This window comes from Macaca fascicularis, chromosome 3 (genome assembly GCF_037993035.2).
Source record: "Macaca fascicularis isolate 582-1 chromosome 3, T2T-MFA8v1.1".
Taxonomy (NCBI): domain Eukaryota; kingdom Metazoa; phylum Chordata; class Mammalia; order Primates; family Cercopithecidae; genus Macaca; species Macaca fascicularis.
In genome coordinates this window covers 177427626-177451876 of record NC_088377.1, presented here as the reverse complement: position 1 = coordinate 177451876, position 24251 = coordinate 177427626, and the positions used below count along the sequence as shown (strand labels likewise).

Genomic DNA, 24251 nt, shown 5'->3' with positions numbered 1-24251 from the left:
AGTTCAGGGACCACACTTTGAGTATCATGGTTCTCAGACAATAAAGAGACAGAGAAAAGGCAAAGAAACATCAGCTAGGCCTCTAACCCAGCCTTTCTGATTTTTTGAGACACGGCTGGTAGACAAAAAAGAGACAGTTGTGTTTGGACGGGGGCAGACATGCAAAAGGGCAAGTCAATGGCAGGCAGAGGAGAGCGCTAAAAATGATGAGCACGTGTGCAATGATTTGTTATGAGGCGTGGGATTCACGTTTGCTGCAGGAGGGGTTGTGGGTCCCCTTCAGTCCAGCCAAGCTTCCTACACTTTCAAGGCTCTAGTTGGGGTCCTAGCTCTTCATTTCCTCCCTGGCCTATTCTAGAAGCTTTGCGTGCCTGACACCCCTGCTCCTCCCTGTCCCCTCCTATCTCCCCGAGTTGAAAAAACCCAGCTGGTGGAGAAGGAGCTTCCTCAGCTTGGTTCCTAGGGAAGAAGAGCTGAGAGTCAGCACATTCTAGGTTCTGTTGTTTTAGGCCTGAGCTACAGGACACTGTCTCCAGCCCCGTTCCCAGCCTCGCATCCCTCACACCTGGTTAATTCTACCAGAGGATTAGGGCTTGTTGTTAATTACAGGGGTTGGGAGTATCTGTTCCTAAGGTCTTTGAGGGGATCTGTCAGACAGAGGGAAACATGAATACAGTATTCAGTTTTCATGTGGTTTGTCCTTCCTTGCTGATGCAGCCTTTCCACCTGGTCCCCAGTGAGATAGTACAGGCTGAACTAATGAAATAGCTGAGGCTCCTGGTCCCGCCATACGAGTATGAGTTACCAACAGGACCAACTACTTAATGTTCAGGGCCCGGTACAAAATGAAAAGCCAGGGCTGCTTGTTCAAAATGTATTAAGAATTTCAAGACGGCAACAGCAGAATACTAAATTGAGTACAGGGTTCTGTGTACGGGGCCCTGTGTGACTTCACTGGTCACAGGCCTATGCAACCAGAACTGTCATGGGATTGTCTATGAGTGTATAGACTAAGAATCTCCTTGTTTAGGCTGGGATGCTGCCCCCAGTGGGGTAGAGGGACCCTCTCCATAGTAGGCCCTCTAGAAGGAATGGAAAGAGGAGTGAAGCCAGACAAACAGAAAATGCAGTCCTAGACCTCAGAGAGCTAGCTCTCTGTTGATCTGGGAGATAGACACTGTCGCTAAAAAATAGGTATTTGGAACAACTTCATATGGACAAGATGACATGGTTGACCATTCATACATCTTACTCTGCTTATGGGCACATTTCCAGTGCGGTTATCCAGGAAAGGTAAACACAAGAGACCCTTCACCGTCAAGGGCAGGGGAGGTAAAGCTGAAGTAAGGAAGCTCCAGCACCTTCTATGTGATTGCGGCATTTTGTGGTCTGTTTCTGGAAGCCTCAGACAATATTCAGAATTCTTATGTGCAAATCAGGGAGTTGAAATAACTGACCTCTAGGTCTCCCTCAGCTCTGTTAACATGTGCCCAGCCTTCTCTACAACAAAGTTCCAGGCATCTGTGACACAGCAAACTATTCTAAACATTGGTAGCTTAAAATCAATGTTAAGGATAAACATATATGAATATAATAAAACTACCATTTTATTATATCTCACGATTTTGTGAATTAGGAATTCACACAGGGCTCAGCCATTCAATTTTTCTGTTCCATATGGTATCAACAAAGGTCATTTGATAGTGGATGGGCTAAGCTGGAGGGCCCAAGATGGCCTCACTCATGTCTTGCACCTTGATGCCTTGATGGGGATGGCTGGGAGGCTGAGCTCAGCTGGCACCAGTATGTAACCTTTTAAGCATGTGAACTCTAAGTAGTAAACTTCTTGCATGGTCATTCAGGGTTCTCAGCAAGGATTCCAAGGAACCCAGTGGAGAGTTTCAACCCCAGCCATGGAAATTTCAGAATGCCACTTCCACTGCATTTTACTGGTTAAGAAAAAACCCAGCACAGATTCAAGCAAAGAAAAATTGGACTCCACCTCTCAATGTGAGGAGTTGCAAAGGATTTATTTGTGGCCATTATTGGATCCATTATTAATGTGGCTCATACAAGAAAGAAGAGAAGGAGCTCAAACCAGCATACCTGTGGTCAAAGAAAAAGCCTAGACTCAATATTAAAATATTAGTAGATAAATGCACATTTGATGTTTTAAGTTAAAATATTTAAAATATATAGGAGTCATATTTTTGTACTGATTCCTCAACTTTTTTCCCCCTTATTTTGACCTATCACTTGACTCAATTGTATGGAATAAAAATCTCTAAATTTTTTTGAAAAAATTCAAGAACTTAGATCCATGACAATACCTTATTTGTCCTTAAGGATTCAAAGCACAGAGTGTGTTTACTAATTCAGTACAAACAAACAAACAAAAACTAGGTGCCCACTTTTGTTCGCGCCAGAGCTTCTGGCAACAACCCCTGTGGTTTGTCCTGTGAAGCTCCAATTCTTGGTGCTAACTTGCCTTTGTTGTGGGCCATTTTCACCTCTTTCTTCCACTGTCACCTTAGCTGCCTGCCATTTTCCAGGGCACACTTTGGCCACGTTTCTCCAACACAGAGGCTCCCTTCCTCTGCCTGCTTCTAGATTAAGCTGGGAGATGCTTCTTATGCCATACTTTCAAGGAAAACCAATGTTTTCCTTACGTGGATATCAAAATGCTGGCCATCTGCTAACCCCTCTCATGAAGTCATCCTTGCTCAGGCCCCTGAGAGCTTCTCTAATGATGCATCCCCAGGTGCCATCATCCCCTCATCTCCTACAGAACTTACCAATGCCCATCAGACCCTGCACCTCAGTGGTCCTGGCATCCTTTGTTGCCATAGTAACTGTCTCTGGGCTTCCACACACCCTTTCTCATGCCCAGAGTCCCTTCTCCAATGGTCTCTGGCAAAACAGAGTCTATATTTTTCAACCATTCTTCCCCATTAAGCCTTTTCCAGCTCACGCCACCCATAGCTGGCCTTTGCTCACTGAATCCCAGCACTCCTTCGCCCTCTCTTTACACCGTGTCTCTCCTGCAGCCCCTGCATCATCTTAGAACTGCTCCTACCTTCCAGGCCTATGTGTCTTGCCACTCCCCACTGCAAAGCAGAGCCTTTGAGAGCACAGATCATGGTTAATGCATGTGTGTGTGTGTGTCTCATACAGCATAGAAAACAGGACTGGGCTTCACGGTCTATGCTCTAAAGAGGCGTACTGAAATTAAATGTCTAAAAAAGGTACATCACTGGTGCCAGGTGCTGAACTCGGCACTTTATAGTCCATGAACTCTTCATTTTCACCTCATACCACTATGGCTTCCTCTCATGTCCCAGTTTAACAAAATTCCACAACAGGAAAGAATTTGGATGTCCCACATAGTTAATTATAATGAGATTTTTTTCACTTTTATTTTTAGATTCAGGGGGGTACGTGGGCAGGTTTGTTACCTGGGATATAATGCGATTTGGAATCTGGTACAAACACAGCTCAGAATGCCAAATAAAGGCATAAACATCATGAGGTGGGGTCAGTGGCACAACTTGTTGGCAGGTGAGCTTGAGCTTACGTGGCTCAGACTCCAGGCAGAGAGAATATTCTAGCCCAGAGAAGCCTCAGCCCTAAGAACCAGGCATTTGTGTGTGTGTTGGTGGGGAGGGGGTGAGAAAGAGGTGTCCTGCTCTCTCTCGGGGAGAGGAACCATGGTAGGAGTTGTGAGGAATGAAGCCGTGGAACGGAGGGGTGGATCCCAAATCCCACACCCTCAAAAAAAGTCAGACTTTAATTCTTATAATATTTTACAAAAATTGGAACCAGTGAGGAAAAGAACAAGCCGCAGAAATTCATTCTTGGCTCCTGTCAGACAATTGAGCCCCAAACCATGATCTTAAAATCTGTTTGCTATTGAACAGGCAATTGGAAGACTAAAAGGCGCTGACATGTCTGGGGGCTCCTGGCTCAGCTGCCAACTGGAGGGTTGGAACGGTTGCCAGCAGCCTGCTCCGGTACACTCTGTCCCACTCTGTCCCTGCCCAAGTCCACTGCAGTAATTAGCTCTGCTCATTAGTTTCAAGTAAATAATCTCCTTGTCACAGCTGGGATCCTTTATCAGAGCAGTGGACATTAGGGGTTACAGAAGCAAAATGAATTTTTTTTTTCCCTGGAATTCCCTGGAACACTAAATCATGACCCAGTAATCTGAATGAGGCAAGGAAACTTCCGAAGACGTCTAAAATTTCGGAAGAACAGGTCTGCTTAAAAGGTGGAAGAGTTGGGTATTTAAAACAAACAGCCAAAATACAATAGCCACTGCCACGCTTAGAAGTGGATGTTGATTTTTTTCTTCAATTCAGTTTAATGGCTCAGATCATCAAAATGCGCAAAGTATTTGTTAAGGGCTGATACTGAGGTAGTCCTGACCCAGAGAGAGCCTCCAGTCTAGGCAGAGGGAAAATGACAAGTAAATTGGTCTAAATGCACTAATGGCATTCTTGCACTAATAATGCATGCAAACAGCAGAATGCACAGAGGGAGGGCGCTTTAAGCCAGCCTTGTTCTTCACTGATGGCCTCCCAGAGATGTGGCGCTGTTTTGAGAAAGATGAGGAGTGGCAGCCAGGAGTGCCTCTACAAGAGGGCTTGCACGGACGAAGCATGGGCTGGATTCTGAGGTTTTTGAAACAACTGGCAAAATACATTTCCTTATCCTTTTGTCCCTTGGTATCACATCATTATGCCCACTTTGAAGAAGGGGAAAGTGAGAACAGAAACTTCAGCTCTGCCCCTGGATGACCTGTGGAGTTGGGGCTCAGGAGACAGCTCTGACATTGTGGGGCAGGACCCCTGCCAGCTTCAGGAAGAGCCTCATGGTGACAGGGCATCTCATCCCTGGCCCTTTAAGCTCTGCCCTCCATGTCCCCACCCTAAAGATAGCAGGGGCATCTGCAGCACCCTTAGTCATTGCCAGAGAGGGTGCCCAGTCTGCTCACAAGCCTGCGTGGGCCACAGCTCAACGCCAAATGCCAATATCCTTCCAGTGTGGCAGAGGCTCGCTCTAGAGTTTAACACAGGGTTGCCCAAGAGCAGAAAGGAAACATGGGTAATTCAAGGGCAAGAGGGATATGTTTTCTGGTAAGACTGATTGGAAATTACAAGATGAGAAGACAAGGTAAAGAGGTAAATAATTGTGTGGGGGTTAAGAGGATGAGCTTTGGAATCAAATAGTGCTAGTTTTCGGTCTCAGCCCTGCTACTTCCTAACTGCATAGGAATGTTTCTTGACTTCCCTGAACCTCAGTTTCCTCATCTGTAAAGTGGGTGTAATAATAGTACTTACCCCAGGGGGTTGTTATGAGAATTAAATGCAGTAATATGTGTAGCCACTCCATGCAGGGTCTGGCACACAGAGGCTTTCAATGAATATTACCCATTGTTTTTTCTGTCCATTTATATCCCCCGTATCAATGCATAGGATACCCAAATCCACCAAATTTACCCGAGTCCTCTGGTTAGTTGCCTTCATTTGGTCATTTTGGAGATAGCCAATGATATTTTACACTAGTATTTTTTTATTTTTTAACCAGAAAATGAAAAAATACTTTCTGGTAGCAAAGAAGAGTTTCTAGGAAGATCAGTGCTAGAGACAGACAATGGTGTCCAAGTTCTCATGTCCTTTCCTGCAGAAGGGGCTTATGTAATGAAACTTTGATGAACTGTTACCCATCCCATGCCCTTGGGCACACTTAGTGATACGTGATGTCCCAGAACGGATAATCCCTGTGAACAGCCTGGCTGGACCACAGTATCCCACGTCCTGGAATGAGCTGAAGTAGAGATGAGAAGGCCTTCACCGTTTGTTCATTTGGACTAATTTATGTCACTTGTTCTTTGATTAGCAGCTCTTACATTCAAAGCGTTGCTTTAGAGACCACTGCCCTCACCAGGGACAACAGAGGCAGAGCCACCGAATAGGCTGCCCTTTCATGAGGAAATTGACACTCTCCATCCACAGCTGTGGTCACAATCGGCAAACTCTACTTATTGACAACTGGGTAAAGCCCAGCCTGACCTCCCTATGAAAGAGACAATCCGGGATTTTTATGCCTGTCTTGCAGAGCAGGAAACAGTCGTGCTTGTTGGATGCCATTCCACTTGACAAGGAAAGAAACTAGGGCTTGCCCCCTGGTTTTCTGATTCTAAAATCCTTATTGTCACTGAATCAGGTACTTTTGTCACATGGAGGGGGAAAGCTGCACATCCTTTGCCTTTTAAAACCTAGAGGACACATTTCAAGGACAGTTGGCAACAGGCTATGGTCCTGCAACCTCTAAGCTTTATTCATGCCATGATCTAGAGAATTTTGCAACTAGTTTCATCATGCTCCAAATTCTGCTGTTATCTGAATTAGAAGCATTCAGTCAGCTGGACAAATGGAGCAGAGGGGAAACGCTGGGACTCAGAGACCTTCTAGGAGGACAGAGACAACACGACTCATTCTCCATGGAAAATTGCATGAGTGGCTCCAGCCAGTCTCCCACTTCTTCCATTTTCCTGAACTATCCAGATCCTCCTATTTCTGGGCTTCTCTTATATTCTCTCTCTATGTGATCAACCTCTCGGTCACTCAGCACCTATAAAAATTACCTGTCCTAGGATCCAATAACTTCAAGACTCTGCTTTCAGCCAAATGTGGGGTTAGAAAAACTCCAACGAACAATTTTATTCTAAAAGGATAATAATATGTTGTGTTTCTCCAGAATATTTGCTCTTTTTTTTTTTTTTTTTTAAAGAGAAGGTCAGGGACTGGGCACAGTGGCTCAAGCCTGTAATCCCCAGCATTTTGGGAGGCCAAGGTGGGCGGATCACGAGGTCAGGAGATCAAGACCATCTGGCTAACATGGTAAAACCCCGTCTCTACTAAAACTACAAAAAAAAGTAGCCGAGCGTGGTGGCACACGCCTGTAATCCCAGCTACTCGGGAAGCTGAGGCAGGAGAATCGCTTGAATCTGGGAGGCGGAGGTTGCAGTGAGCAGAGATCACACCACTGCACTCCAGCCTGGGCAACAGCAAGACTCCGTCTCATAAATAAATAAATAAATAAATAAATAAATAAATAAATAAAAGAGAAGGTCATTAACCTTAAGACTTAATGGCATAACTTTAGGCACTACAACAGCTGGTGGGGCAGGCAGTACTTCACAGCAAGGGACTCTCTCACCACACATGGGAGGCTGTTGTAAATTTCCTTTCTCCCTCTGTCCAGTATGCTCAGCCCTAGGTCACTCTTTTTCCTCTGAAATCAAAATCTCATCCAGCTGCTGGGAAGACAGAACAAAGCTGCCAACTGATTATTATTCAAGAACAAAGCAGACCATTTATTTTAGCAGGTTCAGAGCCATTATCTCCCCAGGACTCGAGCTACAGTGTGTGCCGGCTTTATCTACCCGAATTGCCTTCTGTCCTCAAATCCTTAAAGAGGGTACTGCTCCTCTTGCTGGAGCAAGACAATAGGGAACAGGAGAATGAAATTTCTTACAGCAATGACCTATGAAACTTCTCTCTCCTTCCTTTGCTGCCTGGGCTTCTCAAAGGCAACAGGATTTCCTGACTCTTCAAGAAACTGCAGACAGATGAGAAAAGGTGTGAGAGAAGCAGGCTTGGGCAGGCATCTCCATTTGAAATAAGGCAAAAGGCTGGGCATGGTGGCTCACACCTATAACACCAGCACTTTGGGAGGCCAAGGCAGGAGGATCACTTGAGCCCAGGAGCTTGAGACCAGCCTGGGCAACATGGTGAGACCTCGTCTCTACAAAAAAATAGCCAGGCGTGGTGGCGCACGCATATAACTTCAGCTACTCAGGAGGCTGAGGTGGGAGGATTACTTGAGTTCGGGAGATTGAGGCCTCATTGAGCCATGATTGCACCACACTGCACTTCATCCTGGGCAACAGAACAAGATGCTATCTCGAAAGAAAGAGAGAAAGAGAGAAAGAAAGAAAGAGAGAAAGAGAGAAAGAGAGAAAGAAGGAAAGAAGGAAAGAAAGAAAGAAAGAGAAAGAAAAGGAAGAAAGAAAGGAAAACAAAAAAGAAATATGGCAGCTCAACACCATCAACCTCACTACTCACTACCATCATCAAGAATTCGGGCTTCTTTTTTTTTTTTTTTTTTTTTTTTTTTTTGAGCTGGAGTTTTGCTCTGTCGTCAGGCTGGAGTACAGTGGCACCATCTCAGTTCACTGCAACCTCAGCCTCCCAGGTTCAGCATTTCTCCTGCCTCAGCCTCCCAAGTAGCTAGGACTACAGGCACCACACCACCATGCCCAGTTAATTTTTGTATTTTTAGTAGAGACAGGGTTTCAGCATGTTGGCTTCTTTGAGAGTCTCGAGACGGAATTGCCAGATAAAACACAGGATGCCCAGTTAAATCTGAATTTCAGATGAACAGTAAATAATTTTTCAGTATATAAGTATATCCCATGCAATATTTGGGATATACTTATACTAAGCAGTCATTCATTGTTCATTTGAAATTTTAATTTAACTGAGTGTATTGTATTTTTATGTGCTAAATCTGGCAACACTATCATATCATATTTCTGCCCAATCTCCATCCCTCCCCAATAGCTGGCTCTGCCCCCACTCGGTCCCATACTGGTCACCTGAAGTGCAGCAGAATTCCTTTGTTACAGATGATGATTTGGAGGGGTCCATACCGTAAACACACAGGAATGATATAGATCTGCGTTTCGCATTGAACAGCATCAGAGAGAAACCTCACCTGGAGTCACCTCCTGTCTGGCTGCTTCAGACCTTCTTGCCTAAGGTCACACTGAACACCTGAAAAATCAATACATTCATTTTATGCTCTTAAACAGGCACCGTTTCTTCCACAGGAGATAGTGACGTTTTTGAGAGCGGTCTCCCACTTGCGTACAGAGAAGTTTATGGAAAACACCCATCTGTCTAAGCCTCATCTGAAAATTGCACGTTTACGCCAAATTCCTGAAGTCCTCCCTGCTCTAAATTCTCTGAGTCCGTGCACCCCCTGGCTCCCCAACCACGGTGCTGCCCAGGCCTGCTCAGTCCCAGGCCACCCAGGGGTCCCACTCCTGCCCCAGCTCCTTCTCTCATGGGGGTCCCCGTAGCAAACTGCTTCCCAGCTCTTCCTAAAGCATCTAACACTTCTCTACCTTCCCAGCCTTGCCCTCCCATTCAGAAGATGGGTTCCGCTTGGAGACCCTCACTGCAGTTGGGACCCCAAGTCTTCTGGTCCTCCCCCAGCCATGGTTTATCTCCTACTTCCCCAGGAGCAACCAGTCAATATTAACACTCATTATCCCTGATAAGTAGTCACTTATCAGAATTTAGGCTGAAAAGAAATCACACGAATTCTGACGCAGTAAAGGCCAACATGTGGGCTTCACGCTGAGTCCTTTATGCACTTGGTAAAATTCACTTTTAAAGTAACACGAGCCCAAGACCATCCAGTCGTGCTTCTTTTTTCTTTTTCTTTTTTTAGACGGAGTCTCACTGTGTTGCCCAGGCTGGAGTGCAGTGGCATGATCTCGGCTCACTGCAACCTCTGCCTCCCGGGTTCAAGCGATTCTCCTGCCTCAGTCTCGCAAGTAGCCAGGACTACAGGCGAGCACCACCACGCCCGGCTAATTTTTGTATTTTTAGTAGAGACGGGGTTTCACCATATTGGCCAGGTTGGTCTCGAACTCCTGACCTCGTAATCTGCCCGCCCCGGCCTCCCATAGTGCTGGGATTACAGGCGTGAGCCACCGCGTCCCGCCCCAGTCGTGCTTCTAACACAATTATTCTTCCCTCTCACTGCCAAATCTTTACTCATTTTTTTGTGTTGATTGCTGTTTTAACTGTGTTCTCTTTCCAAACAATTTGTCCATTTGAATTAATCGACCAGTAAAGTTCATGAAAAGTCAGTCCATTCTTTTTTTTCTTTTCTCTCTCCCTCTCTCTCTCTCTCTCTCTCTCTCTCTCTTTCTTTCTTTCTGAGACGGAGTCTCGCTCTGTCGCCCAGGCTGGAGTGCAGTGGCGCGATCTGGGCTCACTGCAAGCTCCGCCTCCCGGGTTCACGCCATTCTCCTGCCTCTGCCTCCCGGGTAGCTGGAACTAGAGGGGGCCTGCCACCGCGCCTGGCTAATTTTTTGTATTTTTAGTGGAGACGGGATTTCACCGTGTTAGCCAGGATGGTCTCGGTCTCCTGACCTTGTGGTCCGCCTGCCTCGGCCTCCCAAAGTGCTGGGATTACAGGCTTGGCCACCGCGCCCGGCCCCCTTTTATTCTTAAACTGATTCTCTGGTGAGATCTATCTAACTGATAGCTTGTATTTTTTTTTCTCTCACTCAGTCTCTTCCATTTTTGTTCTGCTGAAAGTACACCCACCCTTTCAAGATTCACAGGAATTTACATTTTGTAATGTAGCATACAAGGTCCTCTGAAGACACCTTTTTTTTCTTTTAAACAAATGAAGACTCTACCCTCTGAAGCATTTCATCTTCTGGAAAACAGACACAAAATTATTTAGTCATTTCCCTAAAGTCAACATTGGTGAAAATTTCTGGGATTAAGAAAAACAATATCATAGGATTTGGTGGTAGAGAGGTTGCCTTTTATATTTTACTTGTGACTTTTCCCAATGCCAAAATTCTATGACTCTATGATCAATTTTCTCCCATGGCTCTCATGGCTGCTAATGGTTGTGTTTGGGGGACTTTTTCCTCTAACTGTAAGAGTCTCGAAGCTTAACATTCCAAAGTGCTGGCTACATCCCCGGTGGAAAAAAAAAAAAAAAATTCCTACCATGTAGTACCTATTTCTATTGTTTTATCAGAATGAAAAGAAACCACATAATTAAGCCTGGAGCCCAAGGAATACAGCTCAAAAAGATGCCTTCTCTGGTGCCATGACAGTGGATGACAAAGTAGATAAACAGCAGTCCTTCCTGTCCCCCAGATAGAAGGCCATATGAGTCAAGTCATCCTCCCGCATCTCCTGCCAGGCTACCCCCAGCCAATGTGCTTATATAATACTGGATAATAGTGAGTGAAAGTTTACATCCCAGGGTCTCCCAGTGAGTTTGTCCATTCGTTCATTCATGCAAACCCATCAATTGCATCTCTCACATGTCATGTACTATGCAAGACACAGGAAACATAAAGGTCAATAAAACCCTGTCTGGACCCTCAAAGAACTGCAGACATGCATGAGACAGATCCACAAATAATAATGCATCTCAATGTATCTTTCAGTGTTGAACTAAAAGAGTGGGCTCTCTGTCTCAGCAACTCTCAACCAGGACCAATTTTGTGCCCCCACCCCCGCCCCGGGACGTTTAGCAGTGTCTGCAGACATTTTTGATTGACACAGCTGGGGTGAGGGATGCTACTGGCTTCTCATGGGTAGAGGCCAGGGATGCTATTAAACATCCTGCAGTGCATAGGACGGTCCCCCACAACAAGGAATTATCTAGCCCCAGAAGTCGACAGTGCTGAGGTTGAGAACCCTCGTCTAGTGGGATAAAATATGTAGTCAGCTCTATCTGGTCATCTCTGGAATTTGGGCTGACTTGATCACTTTTGTTCTTTTCATAGTTGTGTCATTGATTGGCTTTTGCCCCTAAGCAAGTTACTTCACCTCACTTGGCTTAAGTTTCCTCATCTATAAAATAGAGTTAGAGTCTCTGACCTCTAAATCCAATCTAGCCTAAGAAGCTATGGTTTTCTTGGGCCAATATTTATGCTTTCACTGAACCCTGCTTCTGAGAAGAGAATGCCTTAACCAAAGGCTGTTTACTCCACTCCAGGTCAAGGAGATAAACTAGTTTCCTGTGTTGATCTGGAGTCTCACACAGGAAGGGGAAGCGCGACCTCTGCCCTGCCTGAGGACCCTGAGTCTTTGGAGTTTTCTCATCAGCAAACATGAACTGCTTAACTGCTCTGCCTCCCTGTGTCCGGAGGAAACCTTTGAGTCAATGAAGACATGGAAAATTACCCGGATGCTGTTCCTGTGACTAGGTCCAAACCACAAATGCCACTTTTCTCCCTTCGGAGGGCCTGTGGCAAGGACGGGGTGGGGAGACACCGCGCTATTCCTGTGGTGTAGGCTGGTGGGCTGGGCTGGGGAGGGGTAGTGTCTCTTTATACGTCTCTGGGACTGCCTTAGGGAGGACCTTCATCATTTCTCTCCCTGAGGACAAAAAACTTCGATTCTTAGCCACGTATTTTAGGCTCTGGGGACTGGGTGGGGATCTGGTGCCCTCAAATTCTCATTTTCTCTCTCTCTTTCCCCCGCCGTGGCTTCAGGCTTAGTCACCAAACAGAAAGAGCTTTTCTGAGCCAGTGGCTGGAGGACAAGAGCAGCTACAGAGACCAGGGGATGCCAGGTCCCCACAGGACGGGAGGCACTCCTGCCTGGGCCTGAACAGAGGCCTCTTCAGAGGCTGCTGCGGTGCTGCTGTAACCAGAAAGGCAGAAAAAGGGAGACTATGGCAGGGCTGGAGACGAGGGCAGGGCTGGTCTCGGCAGCGACACTGAGTTTGGTGTTACTGGGCTCTCTGTCTTGGCAGAAATGCATCAAGGACTGCAAATGGAGTATGTTTGTGTCCTCTCCCCTGCTGGACCAGTGCCCCCTGAGGTAGTAGATCCTGTGTGTGATGAACAAATGAACTGCTGTTGAAAAGAAAAAAAAAAACCATGACCCAGAGACATTAAGTAACACGCCCAAGTTATTTAAACTGCTAGTCAAGGGGAACTTCTATCAAATTTGCTTCACTGAACTTATCAACAATAAAAGTTCCAAATCAGACAAATATTTCCCACTGTAGATGTTTTCATTGCTTGGGATTTTGGGGGTTTTTCTGGAGGCAGCAGGGTTGATATGATTTATATTAAGTGAAATGTGCAAATCTTAAGTACACTGCCTAATAACTTTTATATACATACATACCCAAGAATCATGTTCCCAGATGAAGATATAAAATGTTCCCATCATTCTAGAAAGTGTCCTCGAACCCTATTTCAGTCGATAGCCACTTCAAGAAATAACCAGGTTTTTTTCTACTTCTGTCACCATAGATTACTTTTGCCTGTTCTTGAACTTCTTATTATCAACCTGATATTGTTTTCTTCAATATAATGTACTTGGGGTTCATCCATGTTGTGTCAGTAATTTGTCCTTTTTGATTGCTGTGTAGTATTTCACTGTATAAATATACCACATTCTTTTTATCCATTCTTCTGTTGATGGATATTTGGGTTATTTTCAGTTTTGGTTATTGTAATATATTTATCCTAAAGATATGAATTGAATAGGGATAATTTTGTGTTAATTTGTCTCAAAACATGTGCCTATTTTAATTCCCCTTCAAACAAACTCTAATAAAAGTCATCCTCCCAAGCTCCCAGAAGTTGAGATAGAAAGAAGTATTTATTAGATGACCTCAAAGATCCTTTCAGACATGAAATCCTCTAATCCAATGTCTTCTCTAAGAGCTGCTGTTAAGCACCTACTTGCATGAATTCTAACATTTTCTCTGAACTGTAATACAGAGAGTGGTTATTTCCATGTAGAAATAACCCCTGCATCTATAAATTCACTGACAAAGACTAAAGAACTTATTCAAGCACAAAAAAACATACTCATATCACTTCACCAGATGGCACCTATTTCCAAATGAAAGACGTTCTCCTGTTCTGCGCACTGGAAGCAACTTGGGAGTGACCGGAAGAAATGGTGGAATATAAATAAATATAGCTACTGCATTTCAATCCTTTTTTCCTCCCTGGAAAACAACAGTGGTTTCTTTCTTGAGATAGGTGGGAAAGAATGAAGCCCACAATGGACTATTCACCAGGCCTCCAAAGCATTTCTCAGAATTTTCAGATCCTGCAGTGAATTCCTGCCACCCATTGTATTCAGATTTTCATTTCGTCTAATGCTAACTCTAATGAGTCTATTCCACACCTGGTGAGCTGAACTGCAGTGCACACTCCATCACACCATCACTCCATCACACCGTCACTCCATCACACCGTCACCCCATCACACCGTCACCCCATCACACCGTCACCCCATCACACCGTCACCCCATCACACCGTCAGGCTTCTATTTAACCCGGACAAAGGCTCTTTTATACTCTTCCTGTACATGAAAATAAAAGATTTGAAACAATCATTTAAAATGATATACTTATGTAAAAAAAAAAAAAAACACCTTTTCCTTAAGATTTATTCAACACATATTCATTCAGCCACAAAGACTGAACTCCCAAAAGTCAGAATTACCACTATTGTAGTACCTAACATCTTGCATGGTATCTAAAAAAGGAAAATTCAGAAGAAAATTTGCACAATGGCCCACGATGGTCAGACATGTAGGTAATAAAACCTAGGCCTGTAAACTAAAGTTGACTTCTTGATGTGTAACTGGAGTTTGTTACACACTTCACTGACAGGTACTGGTTATAAACCTGTTTATCAGCTGTAGAACAAAGACAGGATGCAAAGAGTTGCCCTCCACCAGACCCTAAGGCACCTAACCTTTCTCCTACCCACTCCACCATGTATTTACCTTATCTTAAATGGACAGTGTCACCAAATCAGAATCACAAGAATTCAACTACTGCTTCCCTCATCCTTTCTCCCACCTTCTGTGACATGCCTATCCCCCATTAGGAAATGTATCTATACTGTGCCTCCCGCAACCTACTTAGGGACACATTCTTAGTCTATATTGAGTCTGTGTTCCTGGGCTTCCATCTTCAAGTGTGGCTCAGAATAAATCTAACAGTGATTTCTCTAAGTTCTAGTGCCTGTTATTTCACTTTTCAGCCAATGATGTATACCATCCAAACACTGAAGTCCTACCCTCATCACACCTAAGACTGCAACAAAAAAATATTATGGGCAGGGCGATGAGGCACACAGATTCCATTCCATTCCCTTTCTGTCTTCTCTCATCCCTCTTGGCTCAGCCCTGATCTCTCTTCTGCTCTCCCCTCCTCTTCTATCCCTCTTCCTACTTAGTCTTCTGTCTGCCAATCTCCAAGGCTCTTTATAAGTTCACAGAATAAAGAAAAGGGGGTGGGGGAGTGGGGAGAGGACACACAGATGTAGCTGTTACAACTAAACAGCCTTTATACTCAAGCCATTCAGATTCCTGTATCCCGCCTTTAGGTACTATTGGTTCCTCACCTTACCCCACATATACCCCAGGAAGACTTTATCTGCACTCCAGCTGGCCTAATGCACCATTATTTTCCCCAGCTCCTTCACATCAAGACCAGAACCTCCTTCATCCCACCCACTTAGCTTTACCAAGGTAGGGAATGAAATTCCTCCCTGGGATCCTAACGAGCAGTGATAGTCCCTGGGCTGCCAATCTCTCATCCTCGCAACAGGCAGGGGTGGTGCTTGTCTGTCATTATACTTGACTCCTTTCCCTTCCTTTCCCTAAGCTGGTCTCGCCCTTTTCTTAAAATGACAACACCATGTAGAACCAACTCCTGACAGCCTCACCCACCCCAATCAGCCCCAGCCAGCCAGGGTTCTGGAGGCGTCATCTGAAAACCAGGGTATTTTTTTCTAACCTCTCCCCGCCCTCCACCCACCTCTTGTTCTTTCAAGAACAAATTCTTTCCCTGGCGTTTCTAAATTAAGAGGAAAAGAAAAAGAATTTCTTCCATTTTCGTCGTGGATGAAAATAAGCCAGTTGTCAGTTATTTACCCAAAATCTGATTCCGAAATGACCCAGTCCTAGACTGGATTTAAATTTTAAAGGCAAACCTAAAAAGAGTTTCTGAGATATTTTTTAAAAATTCACCAAAAGTGGCCAGGAGGTGAATTTGCTAAGCTGTGGTTATTGGCAAGAAGAACTGCAAAGACAGGAAATTCTCTGCATAACTAGCCCGTCTTCCCGAAGCCTGCCGGGAGCAGGAACAGGAGCTTCCAACTCCTCCCTGACTATTTCCCCTGAGTCCCCAGTCCAGGCACCCACTGGCTCTGGGCACAAGCCCACCAGCCTCTTACTGCAAATCACAGCATATGTTCACATCCATTCATCAAATCCCATTTGGCAAGAGTTCAGGCAAGAAGGTGGGATTAACTTGCAGAGACACCAACCACTCCTTCACTAAAGGCTGCATGATGTCCTCTCCTTCTATGTAATCCAGCCAGACAGCAGTCAAGATGCCCACCCCAGGGAACTTTCCATTCTGGAAAATTCCTTCTGGAATCACCTCCCATTCCTCTGCCCCACCAACTCCACCTCTCTGACCCAACTCCCACCACACACAGACACAGTGTATTAGTCAGGGCAGGCTGGGTGCTGCAACAAACATCCCCAACATCTCAGTGAATTAACACAGAGGGTTTATTTGTGTCTCATGTTTAACATTTGAGCAAATATTGCTATGATTTTGAGGGTTTTTCCAAATTATACTTCTAGACTTCAAGGTCTTAATTTTTTGAGGAACTCTGACTTATCCATGTTTATGTAACAGAGGTGTCCCTCTTTATAGTTTGCAGTGTAAAGAGCATACTTCAGGCAGGTCCCAGATGCAAGGTTGGAGCCTTCAAAAGCTGGTAGCAGCTGGACATCCTATATTTTTATTTAATTCTATATTTTACAAAATTCCAACTCCTTTGCTTTTATATATCCAAAGATACTTACCTTTGGTAAGTAAGTAGGTAAGATAGGTAGGAAATGGGAAGAAAAAATGCAAAGGAAATGAGAAGTCAGAGAGGGATCAAAACTTATTCAGTCCTATCCAGCTCTGCCAACAACAGTAGCAGGCTGTTAGCTGGGCGTGTAGTCAAGATAGGCAATACTCCCCGGAAACCACAGTAGTGACCCTCCAGGGCTAGTAGTCAAGAAACTATGCTAAAGATCCAAGCTCCTTTCCACAAGGACTCTTTCAGCTACTCCCCTGGGTGAGCAGACCCCAAGAGACCTGGATCAGGATGGGGTTGAGCAAGTACCTCATGGATCCAGAACCATTTTTCCCTTCTCTCCTGCCTGGATTTATCAGCTCCCCCTGTCCATCTATCCATCAGTCTACCCACCTCAAACCTCCTAGTAACTTCATTCTGGGAATCCAGTTGCCTGTCTCTGCCACTGACCACAGTTGGAGCCAGCCTGACGCCCATTCACAACAGATGTCCCTACTTCCGAATCTCAGGGGAGGGTGTACATGCCTCTAGGAGATTGTATTCCTGTTCACCAATGATGCCCTCTTTCCATGCTGTGGAAGAAGTATACATCCCTGCCCTGCTGGACTCAGAAACAGCCCTGTGACTTACTTTAGCCATTAAAATGGGTTGGGGGCAGGGGAGATGGAAATGTGGAATGTGTGTCACTTCTGAGCAGAAATTATGAGAGCCAGAGCGTGGTTTACTTGACCCTTTTTCCCTCTGTCATCATGACCAAGCAGTGCTTCATATAGAAGCTGCTGCATTAGCCCAAGTCCCAGAATGAGGACAACACGGAGGAAAGCCATAGCCAACCCAGGATGAATACGTTGCATGCATGAGAAATAAACCTCTACTGATTCTTGCTGTAAGCTCTTGGAACCTCGGGGTTATTTGTTAAAGTGGTGGAAGCTTGTAGGTCCTGACTGATGAAGTGAATGCCCTGCCCTCCCCTCCCAGAATGCTCTGGGACTCCCTGTGTACATTACACCACCTTCTCCTCAGAGCTTTTCACACCCAAAGAGACATCTCAAAGAAATCATTTTGCGTCTTTTCTCCAGGTCTGCTGTCTGCCTTCTTTAGCAAATAAGGAAGTCTCCACATCTGCCCTGGCATGCCCTTCTAGTTTGGCCTCTATAGAAACTGATCGCAGTTCCTTTTGCTAATGAAGGAAAAAACTGTAATCTCTGAGGGCACTGCCACTACCTGTGTTTGTCCTGCTGTGGTTTGTGCATGGTAGACACCAGTGGATGTTTGTTATCTGAAGAGAACGGGGTAATTTTGAGGAAGAAATTGGTAGCATCATTAGTAAAGTTTAAAAGTCTGAGAGGTGGGTGGGACCATCTCGAATGTGTTCCATCTAAATCTCTACCCATACTGTGTCCCTGTTTTAGCAATCTCCCTCAAACCCCTCCCCGCCAAAAAAAACAAAGCAGCACCTGTCAGCAAAGGGTGTAACTCGGTTATTTTTAAACTGAAAATACAAAGATCCAAGGCTTTGGGACAGGTCAAATAAAACTGCAATTTTTATCTCCCTGTCCTCCCCTAGACAAAGCACTTGCATTTGGAGTGGAGATTACACAGGCATTCAGTCTATGCAAAGCCCAGAAGCTGAACCGATTGCATTGCAGATGCTTTAGGGACACCTAAACACGCCTTCAGAGGCTCCACCAGAGCAGTTGGTGTTTGCATCAGAGGAAAGACCTGGCCCACTTTGCTCAACTGGCCCGTCCATTGGTGGTCCAGCATTTACTTTCCTGAATCACTGGTCTAGCTAGCGGGCCTGGCAGCAACAACTCCACATTCAAGCCTTACATAGACAGAGGAGCTGAATTGCCCCAATGATTCTTTGATCTGGCGCAGAACCTGCTATACACAGTGGACTCCACATTGCAGGTGGATGTTCCGGCCTGGCCCGGCAGAGGCGTGCACGTATCATTTGTGCTGGCAACCCTTGAGGGCCGGATGACTTTTCTGCTTTGGAGGCTGGTACCATAATTACAGCTGTGTTTGTGTTGTCATACCCAATTACCTCACTTACAGCCTTAAAATAGAAACCGGCCAAAGGTGCTGGCTGCACAGACAAAGAGGGAGGCTTCACAGGACTCAGAACCTGGGACTCAGCCAGAGGGGAGGGCTTGAAGCTAGACACAAGTGTCCTAATTGTTAAAAACCCAGGACTCCTTTTTCTCTCCTCGTGAGGGAAACAGAATAGTGCCACAAGACTGTAAATGAATGAACAGGAGCATGTTGGAGACAGAACTCCAGGCTACTCTTGTTTCTAGTTTGGAAACATTCATTTACCCATGAATGAAGTCAACCAAAGAGGGGATCTTAGGTGTCCTGTTAGCTAAGGGAGAAAACCCAGAAGAGTTCTGTCCCTGTGTCCGTACGTCCCTCCAATGACGGAAATACTCCAATCCACAAGTGACTCTTCTCTCCAAAAAGAATGTCTGTTGTCTGCCATCCCCAGAGCTGCAGGCCACAGCAGAGAACCCAGTGCAGAAGAGAGCCCTCCAATTACAGAGCAAGAGCCATTCCCCAGGCGGTCAGGGAAAGAACAGCCGCTTATCTCCAAGGGTAAGGAGGAAGCAAGCCTCTGGAGAAACCAAGTCATAGCAATGCCCAGCACTTGCCTCGCTCTCAAGCTTTCTCCACAGAAACTGTAAACCCTCTCCTGAGCTCTCCATCTAGACTGGGGACACTTCTCAATTTTTTTTTTTTTTTTTTTTTGGAGACAGTTTCACTCTGTCTCTCAGGCTTGAATGCAGTGGTGGGAACACAGCTCACTGCAGCCTCCATCTCCCAGGCTCAAGCGATCCTCTCCACTCAGCCTCCCAAGTAGCTAGAACCACAGGCATATGCCACCACACCCTGCTAATTTTTTTTATGTTTTGTAGAGAAGAGGTCTCACTATATTGCCCAAGCTGGTCTCAAACTCCTGGGCTCAAGCGATCCTCCCGCCTTGGCCTCCCAAAGTGCTAGGATCGTAGGCTTGAGCCACCACCTCTGGCCAGAACTTCTTGTCTGCTCCCTCTCTCCCACTCCATCTCCTCCTCTCAGACATCTGCACATTTCTGATTTTATGTCCTCAATCTTTCTCAAATCCATTTCTTCTCTCCTTACCACTGGTTCCTGCCCTGATTCAGGTCTTTATCATCTGTCCCTGGAGCTTGGCATCTTCTTGACTGGTCTCTGCCCTGTCAAATCCACCCTCCACGGCACAGCCAACCATAAAGCCGAGCCCCCCACCCACCTGCTGGGACTCTCCAGGACTCCCAGTGACCAGTAGGGTGCAGTGCACATGGTAGCCCATGACTCCACCAGGCCCTCCCCTCCCGGCCCACCAGCCAGCGTCCCACTGCTTCCTGGATCCTACTTGATCTTCCAGCAAGGCCAAACGACATGAGGTTCTGCACCTACATCGGGTTGTCTCTCCCCTCAGAGCTGTTTTTCAGGCTGTCCACTCCCTCACCATTCCTTCTCCCACAACCTAGTGAGATCCAATGCATTTCTAAACACTTAATTCAGATTTCAACCCCTCCAAGAAGCCTTCCCCGACACTTCTCTCCCGCTCATTTTCTACTTGAGAATCCTCCAGCATTAAATACAACATGTGTTCTGGATATCTGCAGAGGAGTCTATTTCCCCCATTGTTATGAAGATTCTTGACAGCAGGGGATATATCTTATTTGATGTGGCATATACCCACTGCTGGCACAGAGGAGATTTTCAAAACCCAGATGAATGAATGCATGAATGAATGAGTAAAGGACAAACGAAGGGGTATTGACTGAGCCACTTTTGTGTTAGAGCCTCGGAGAGAGCAGACTCTTCCCCCACATTACCATGAGAAGGGCCCAGACCAGAATTCCCTCCAATGCATTGCACTTGCCATGTCTAGAAGCCACAGCCACTTTATTGGTTTTTCTCGGGTTTTGTTTGTTTGTTTGTTTGTTCTTTGTTGTGGTGGTGGTTGTTTGTTTGTTTGTTTGTTTGTTTTTGAGAGGGGTTTTGCTCTTGTTGCCAGGCTGGAGTACAATGGCACGATCTTGGCTCACCGCAACCTCCACCTCCTGGGTTCAAGAGATTCGCTTGCCTCAGCCTCTCAAGTAGCTGGGGTTACAGGTGCCCGCCACCACGCCCGGCTAAGTTTTTGTATTTTTAGTAGAGACAGGGTTGCACCATGTTGTCCAGGCTGGTCTCAAACTCCTGACCTCAGATGATCCACTTGCCCCGGCCTCCCAAAGTGCTGGGGTTATAGGTATGAGCCACCGTGCCCGGCCTGGTTTTCTGATTTTCATCTCAGCCCCTGCTAGGCAGCATATGGGAGTGTCTACCATACAGTAGTTGTGTGACCCTCGTTACTTATCCTTTCTAAGCTTCAGGTTGCCATATGTTAAATGGACTCTATTTTAGTATCTACCGAATAGAATTCCTGGGAAAATTGAATGAGATAAAATGAGATGTGTAATCAGAACTCAGTAAATGGTAGATGTAACTAAGCTGGAAAATTGACTGAGAAATACAGGTAGGCGTAGTGGGAGTTCAGAGTGAAGATGTATTGGACAGCTATTGTCTTCAGTAGAACATCTCCCCCTAAAGCCCTAAAGTATTCCTTACATAGTCAATAGCTCTCGGAAGCTCCACTGTCATGATTTTAGTGCTCTGCTACAAAAGGCAGTATTATCCATTTCCTTACCAGTCTCAACCAGTGCACTCAGGATTGCAGTGGGAACAAGAAAAACATGGGGAGAGAAAAAAATCAGTACTGTATACTAGGCCAGGCCTTCCCAAGACTTCAATCAGGCCCCTTGAGAAGCTGTAAATGTTCATCTCCTGGTGCCAAGGTGTAGTGGTGAGAGAGAAGGCCTGGCTCATCATCTTAGGAAATGAAATTAGTTACAAACACATTCATTCCCAGCCCAAATCCAAAAGCTAATCCTCACCCCAGTTCAGTAATTAGTAGGTGACAGTTTGGAGATTTGAGCCTACAGATTCGAAAAGTCTGGGACTGGAGGTCAAGATCGTGATTTCTGTTCCTGGATTCCCCATGGCCTGGCAAGCCACATCCATCTTCCTCACTCACAAGAGTGTCGGCAGGAGACCAGGGAGGCCTGAATCTCCTTGGCTTCAGTGTCAATCAACAAGTTTTCAATGGGCAACTGCAGGGTGCTTGCTACCCCGTGCTAGGTCCTTTGGGCAATCCTTGCAGATTTACAAAGTACAAAAAGAAAACATGACACCAAAAGCAAAGATAGTTAGAGCCAGTAAGACTAATGTGGTGAGTAGAGGCCATTGTGTGTTGGAGCCAGCTCTTACGGACTTCCTGAGAGCCGATGGTTAATATTTCAGAAATTTTGCAAGCCACTTGTTAAATTAGCAGCAGTTTGAAATCACCCATGAGTATTTTCACCAGAGTATTTGTAGTGGCAGGCACTACAAATCAAGGTTTCTCCCCACCCCTCCAGAACTGGTTTCCCAGCACTCCAATAAGGAGTTCCCAAAATATAAGACTTTAAGGCAGGCGAGGGGAGTGGTTTTGCATGCGGGCTATGAAATCACATAGACCTAGGTTAAAAATCCCAGCTCTACTAGCTGGATGACCTGGGACAAATTACTAAACCCCTCTGAGCCTGTTTCTTCATGTGTATAGAGCTCACATGTATTCAATGCTTACTATGTACCAGATATTATTCCCAACATTTATACATATTAATGCATTGATTCCTTGAAACAACCCTAGGAAGAAGAAATTATTATTATCCCCATTCTATAGATGGAGAAAATCAAGCCCAAGAGAGATTCAGGAACTCCACCAATATCACACAGCTAGTCAGGGGCAGAGCTGGGATACAAAGACAGGCATCTTGCCCCAGAGCCTGCCCTCTCACCATCTAGCTCCTCACTGCCCGATACAGGAGCCACTGGCTGCATGGAGCTATCAGGTACTTGAAACAGGGCTGGTGTGACTTGAGAAGTGCTGTAAGTGTGAAATACACATTAGATTTCAAAGACCTCATGTAAAAAAATATATAAAATATCTTGTTAATACTATATCACTTACTTATAGAAATGATAATATCTTGGATATATTGAATTAAATGAAAGATATTATTACTATTCATTGTACTTGTTTCTTCTTAATTTTTTTCTTTTTTTTTTTTTTTTTTTTTTTGAGATGGAGTTTCACTCTTGTCACTCAGGCTAGAGTGCAGTGGCATGATCTCACCTCACCACAACATTCACCTCCCAGGCTCAAGAGACTCTCCTGCCTCAGCCTCCCGAGTAGCTGGGATTACACGTGTGCACCACCATGCCCAGGTAATTTTTGTATTTTTAGGAGAGATGAGATTTCACCATATTGGCCAGGCTGGTCATGAACTCCTGACCTCAGGTGAACCGCCCACCTCGGCCTCCCAAAGTGCTGAGATTACAGGCGTGAGCCTCCATGCCCAGCCTCTTTTTACTTTTTTTAATATGAGCTGTAGAAAATGTTAAGTGATGTTTGTGATTCACACTACATTTCTGTTGGGGGGTGCCGCTGGCTAGTGCCCTAAACTCCTAGTTTGGTGGATGCATTAAATCAGTTAATGCAAGGAGGACACCTAACACGCTGCCTGAAACAAATTAAGCACCTAATAGCTATTATTCATATTAGTGAGAGGACTGGTTTTCAAATGTTGTAGTCCAGTATTTTTTTTCCCCCCCAAAAAAAAAAAAAAAAAAAAAAAAAGGTTTTTCTAAATTTTTTAAGAGAAAAGTTCTCACTCTGTCACCCAGGCTGGAGTAGAGTGTTATGATCATAGCTCACTGCAGCCTTGAACTCCTGGGCCTAAACGATCCCTCTGCCTCAGCCACCTGAGTAACTAGGACTACAGGCACACGCCAACACACCCAGCTAATTTTTTTAATTTTTTGTAGAGACAGGGTCTATTTTCCCTAGGTTGGTTTTGAACTTCTGGCCTCAAGCAATTCCCCCACTTCAGCCTCCCAAAGTGTTGGGATTACAGGCGTGAACCACCGTGCCCGGCTCGCAAACAACTTCTTATAACAGATTAAAGAGGAGTTTTGCAGTAGCGTAGAGCTTCGAGGAGCCCTCTCCAGGAGCCCAGTCACCCTGGGCACCACCTCCACAAACTGGAAAACCCACACGATGGCATAATCTTTAAGTGTCCTTCAAGCTTTAGCGTTCCCTATCATTCCAGAGAAGTTGAGAAAGTGGTATGCGAAAGAATTAAGGTGTCCGCGGCAGTATATTACAATGATTATGGAAAAACATTCCCATTTTGCTTGGGAAAATCAAAGTGGCTTGGTCCCAGGTCTAGGCACAGCCCAGAAATGGGAGCATCACCAATGCGAATTGGGGGTCACCTGTGGGCTCCTGGATCGTTACCTATACACGTTCGCACGGACAATACCAATGCACCATGTCACCTCTCCGTTTCAGCTGGGTCACAACCTGCCAGATCCCCACCCACCCAGAACCTGGGCAGACCAGACACAGGCTCTAGGCAGGCGCCAATGTCCTAGTCTAGC

General features: G+C 45.5%; 1 long non-coding RNA gene across 4 annotated transcripts in view; it reads right to left on the bottom strand.

Moving 5' to 3' along the window:
- The window catches only part of LOC141409935 (uncharacterized), a 250137-nt gene that overhangs the window by 154558 nt on the left and 71328 nt on the right, over nucleotides 1-24251 (bottom strand). For all 4 annotated transcript variants that reach the window (XR_012432907.1, XR_012432908.1, XR_012432910.1 and 1 more), the window contains exon 3: nucleotides 8782-8840. This is a non-coding gene — a long non-coding RNA (uncharacterized lncRNA). The remainder of the gene's footprint in view (nucleotides 1-8781; nucleotides 8841-24251) is intronic.